Here is a 5,902-nt window from a genome sequence, read left to right as displayed (position 1 = left end):
TCAGTGCTTGAGTGAACTGGGTTTAAATATTACCCTCTGCTAAGTTTAAGTATTTTTTTTCCCGAGAGTTTTTCTTTCTTTTTAACCACATGATCAAAAAACACCCAAGTAAATCTGTAAAATACAGATTTTTTTAGCTCCAAACAAATACAAAATGGTTCATAAACTTTGAAAATGAAATATTGACGGTAACATGTTTACAATCAACTGTCAACTTGAAGTTGTTAAGTCTGGTTCATATGTTGAAAAAAAAAAAAAGGTCTTAATCACCAGTTTGAATCAAAGATGCGGGTGAGGAGTGGCTGCTGTGCACAGATGTTTTTTGTCCTCAGAAGCCATGATTGCTTCTGAAATTTTGAGGATGGGAGGGATGAGCAAGGGAGCCTTGGCTCTAAAATCTGACTTCTAGATATTATTGAATTTTCCAAAGTGTATTTAGATATCATATATTCTAAAACAGCACAAATTGTTACCTGTTATACACCTTTAAGTGTCACTAGAAACTGTTCTGCCAGCATTTTGGAAAAGTGAGCAAGGAGGAAACTGAGTTCTTCAGCATAACTGAAAAAACTAAAAGTTAATCCAGAATGCTATGTGTGAATTTGTATCACTTCACCTATCTAATGATTTTTCTGGTTATGAAACAGACTGACATTACTAACTCTTTCGACTACAAAACCAAAGCTCCAAGATTAACCGATTCCAATTTTTTAATTGGAGGAGGAGGAGGAGGATTGGAGGAAGTTGACAGGATGATAAACACACTTTGTTACATTTTACAGAGAACTTCCATAGATAATGCATTTAACTATAAAAAGGAGAAGTTAATCAGAAAAGCCGTATATGACAGAATCAGGAAAACAAGCTGAGCCACACTTTGGCCACAGGGTGCGCCAAAATCGACTCAAACCCAAATTTCCTCGCATGCGCTTAAAGGTGTCACTTAATGAGAAAAACAGAGCTAATGTAACATTTTTACGATACATTATTGGAAGTACGGTACAGGTGGGTTTTATCAAAAAAACAAACAAAAAAACACTAAACGGTAAAATTCTGTATGATCTGCTGGTTTCAGACTCTCATCTGTCTGGAAATATTTGCAGTAATGGCAATCCTATTTATCCTCCTCTGTCTTTTGTAAATAAAATAAAACAAATATACATCAGTATATAAAATTAAATACAAATATGGAAAGCTTAAACATTGATTAAGCGTTCTGACATCATTATGCTTTTTGAATTGTGTAACAAACGTTCACCAACAATCATCTCACTTGTCACTCCTGCCACAGCCGCTGCTGCACTCTCCTTTTTTGGTGGATGTTCCCGTTTTGTTTTCGCTTCATCTCAATTCATCTCACACCTTTGCAAGGACACAATGAGTCCCAGGCTAACTAAAGCCCATTGATTTTTACAAGGTGATTTATAGATGGCGTGTGTGTTAGGGCAGGCCTGATTGTCTAAGGGGGGCTGCACTGTGCCACTCTAATGAGGGTGGTGACATAGGGCAGAGAAGCAATCACCTCGCCCACCACAGGATGAGCAGCTAACATACAACTGCTGCTTTACATAAACACCACCCCATTTATATGAGGTGTTTGAGTCTGTTTAATCTGATCTATTAAATAATCCACTTTCTCATTTTATTTTGATCTGTTTTTCATTTTTCTTTTGGTAAACACACTTTTTATGGCCTCTGAATGCACCATCATAAATGCTTTATCATAGAAGAAAAGCTTTGAATACCCCCCCCCCCAATAATTTCAGTTGATTTCATATACATCCTGTATTGCAGTTTAAGCCATTTGTATCAATTGTGCTTTTATCACCAAGTTAACTGCTGAAGTATGGGATGCTTCAAGATTATAAGAGCACAGATTTGAGACTAATGGGTCCTTCACTCCTTACTTTATTAACTATGTACAGTACATCTGGAAAGTATACACTGCACTTCACTCTTTCCACAATTGATGTTACAGCCTCATTCCAGCATGGCATATTTCATTTTTTCTTCACACACCATACCCCATAGTGACAGTGTCAAGAGATTTTTTGTTTGTTTGTTTTCTTTTTCAAATTTATTAAAAAATAAAAAAAACTATCACATGTACAATACTTTGTTGATGCACCGCTGGCAGCAGTTACAGCCCAATTTTTTTGGATATGATGCCAGAAGCTTGGCACTCCTATCTTTGGGCAGTTTGGCCCATTCCTATTTTGCAGCACCTCTCAAGCTCCATCAGGTTGGATGGGGAGTAACAGTGCTCAGCCATTTTCAGATCTCTCCAGAGATGTTTGTTTGGATTTAAGTCTGGGTTCTGGCTGGACCACTCAAGGGCGTTCACAGAGTTGTCCTGAAGTCACTCCTTTGCTATCTTGACTATAGTCTCCCAGTGCCTGAACAGTTCTCGCTGGTGGAAAAACACCCCCACAGCATGATGTTACCACCACCATGCTTCGCTGTAAGGATGGTATTGGCCAAGTGATGAGCGGTGCCTGGTTTCCTCCACACATGATTCTGGCATTCACACCAAACAGTTCAATCTTTGTCTTATCAGTCCAGAGAAATTTCTTTCCCATGGTCGGGGACTCCTTCAGGTGCCGTTTAGCAAACTCCAGACAGGCTGCTATGTGCCTTTTTCTGAAGAACAGCTTCCATCTGGCCACTCTACATCACAGGCCTTATCGGTGAATTGCTGCAGAGATGGTTGTCCTTCTGGAAGGTTCTCCTCTCTCCACAGAGAACAGCTAGAGCTCTGACAGAGTGACCATCAAAAGTAAATAGAATGGTATATGGACCAGTTCTTAAATAGCACTTTTCTAGTTTTTCCAACCATTCAAAGCACTTAACACTCCCAGGTTCATTCACTGCATCACACCACATTCACACACCGATGGCAGGGGTTTCTAATGGGAACCATCAGTTTATAGCTAACAGACTTTGGCATGTGACTGCAAGAGACCGTCTGATTGAGAGGCCATGACTCAACCACTGAGCCACAGGGAAACGCAGTGAATAAACTCTGGATACATTGTAAGTAAACTTTGATCATGGTCTGCTGTAGGTGTTGTTTGCTTCTTTAAAAAAAGTCTTGCTGTGCATGCCTTCGTTCTTTTAGATTTTTTTAGAGTTCATAAGCACATAATGTAAATATTGGGTATTTACCAATTTTATATGTTACATTTGTTACTATTTTTATTCTCATGCATCACTATGTTTGTTGTTGTTGTTGTAGTTGTCGTTGTTTTACATTACAGGTCACATTTACCATTTCCCACTTTACATTCACGCACACATTACATAAAGAGCCAAACTAACCCCTTTCATGGATTGATGGTACAGCACAGGGGCCGTCTGGGTCAAATGTTTTGCCCTGAGACAAACAATCAAAGATCATACCCAAACTTTCCAATTGACTCTACCGCTGAGCCACAGCTGCCCCACAAATGATCTGAACCTGGTCCTGTCATACCCCCTTCCTTTGAGATAACATGAACGTAATAGATTTGATGCTTTTCTGGCCTTGATAAAACAGCTTATCAACCATCCACCTTCCTTTGCAGAGATTCAGATATTTTGACTTATGAGGTCAGACTACAGATGGATGAGAAGTGGCTTCATTTCCCTCAGTGATCGACATCTGATGGTCTTCAGACCACTGCGTAATGAAGCTCAGGTCAAATCAGTTAGCAGAAAAAATTCACCAGCACCATAGCACACTCTATTTTAAGTAACACATTGTGTAAACAGTTAAAAATCACTCAGAAATACCAATTAGTAAGAAATTAAGTTATTATTAGTAAGAAATTAAGTTATTATGTACCTTATTCTTAGAAACATACTGAGTGAAACACACACATTGAAAAAAAAAAACAAGATACCCATGCTCAGTGAGTTTCTTCAGTCATATAGGGTCAAATCACAACAAATGTCCCGAGATGCTTTCAAAGAACATTAACAAGTGTAAACCTTTTAGTGTTACATTGCTGTATTACTAACAGAGATCCAACATCAAGACAAGACAATCAGCCTGATCTCATCTTAACCCTCCATGACTAAAGAGCATTGCACAATTTAGCAAGTTACAATGGCAAGGAAAAACTGCTCTCAAACAGGCAGAAACCTCAAGCAGAACCGGACCCGTGTTAGACAGACATCTGCTGAGAGATAAAGACAGAATTCATAGTTTGGCATTATTGCAGTGATGATGTTGGTGGGGTTCTAACAGCTGTGGCACCCCAAGTCCATCGGGTCCACAGAACCAGGCTGTCAACAGCAATGATCCAGAGAAACCTACAACACAAGAGAGTCCAGGGACTCGCAGACAGATCTATGGTTAGGAACTTAAAAATGACATTAAGATTTAAAGGAAAGAAAGACAAAGTCAGAAGAAGGTATGCTAGCTGGGATAGCTCTCACCTTGCCACTAATCATCTGAAGACCTTGTAACACAAGTTCTTCTACACTTCATTGATCTCAAACATGTCAGTTATTGCAACAAAAATATTTGTGATAACATCCCGCCAAAGTTTCTTGGGTGCCTCTGCTGGGAACCTGTAGCCAACCAGGCAAGGACAAAGTACTGTGTCAACAAAGTAAGGTTATAGGAGCCATTGGATCAAACTTGAAACTTTTTTCACTGACCAAAGTTGCCACAGAGCCCTTGAGCAATAGTTTCTTTATTAAATGATTATTTAATATTTTTTCAAATTCAAAATATCTGTCATGGTCACAGCGACAGAGGCACTAAATAAAGCTTGCAGAAGTTGCGATTTCTTTACTGTAGCATGTTTCATGGAGAGCGTTGGATTGTGGAAGACGCCCCCTCTAAACCATGACATTTAAGTGTTTTAAAATACATATCAATTACTATTGCAAATAGAGAAATTATTTGACTTCAAGTCTGTGAAAATCTGAGTCCACCCCCCCCCCCCCCCCCCCACACACACACACACACACACAAACAGCTAGCTTTTCTGCAATTGACCATCTGTATATTTTGTCCACATCTGACTCTATTTCTGTCCTTCCAATTGTTTATGACAAAAACAACTTTGTGAAAAATTGCAACAAGTAACAAGAAATATGTATATACATATACATTTAAAAATGCTCTTCTTTTACAGGAATACTTTCACCTTTCAGCGAATAATGACCTGTCTCCTCGCAGGCTCAGCAGCTGTTAGTGAGACAATCTGGATGAGGAAGGCTTTTCTGTCTGCTGTGTGTGATGTCTTTCCTCAGGGAAGTTCCTTAAATTTATGCTACTGTGTGAACTCTAAATTATAAGCCTGCCCACTACAGTTAAAACCGTTGTCATTTAATGAATACGACATTATAAAACATGTATAGCTTGAAATAAAGCTTATATGAATTAAAAAGAGGAATGCTAGGAGGTTTGTGATAAGAGTCACAGGTATGTATCGATAATTGTAAAGTTTATGTGTTAGTATATTATATAAAAGTATAATGTTTTTAAATGTATTGTGTTTGTTTTACCACTCTAAACTTTTAATTTTAAATCTGCTCTACATTTATGTTTCTGTGAAAATGACATTTTCACATTCACCTGAACTTATCTTATATAGTCTGTAAAGCTCTCAAAAAGACTTGTTTCTATGAGGGCCTTCTAAATAAGGTGCATGATTCTTGTTATCCCTTCTTTGGCCAGCCCCTCGCCTCTTTTGTTCCCCCTATACACCCTTCATAGCAATTCATCATTCACTATGCTGATATTGAGTGAGGTGCCAATTCAAAGATGCTCAGTTACCTTCACAGCTCATTTTCAGGGACTCTCAATAAGTGGATATTTGGAAGCCTAATGAAGCCAGAGAAGACAGGACTGGTTTGATTTTAGCGGTATCAATACACCATGACTCCCCCTCCGTTCTCTGGACTCTGA

Source organism: Halichoeres trimaculatus, unplaced genomic scaffold (genome assembly GCF_033239565.1).
Source record: "Halichoeres trimaculatus isolate MK-OKI-2021-1 unplaced genomic scaffold, fHalTri1.1 fHalTri1_scaffold_18, whole genome shotgun sequence".
In the NCBI taxonomy this organism is placed as follows: Eukaryota; Metazoa; Chordata; class Actinopteri; order Labriformes; family Labridae; genus Halichoeres; species Halichoeres trimaculatus.
Note: the sequence above shows the minus strand (reverse complement) of the source record.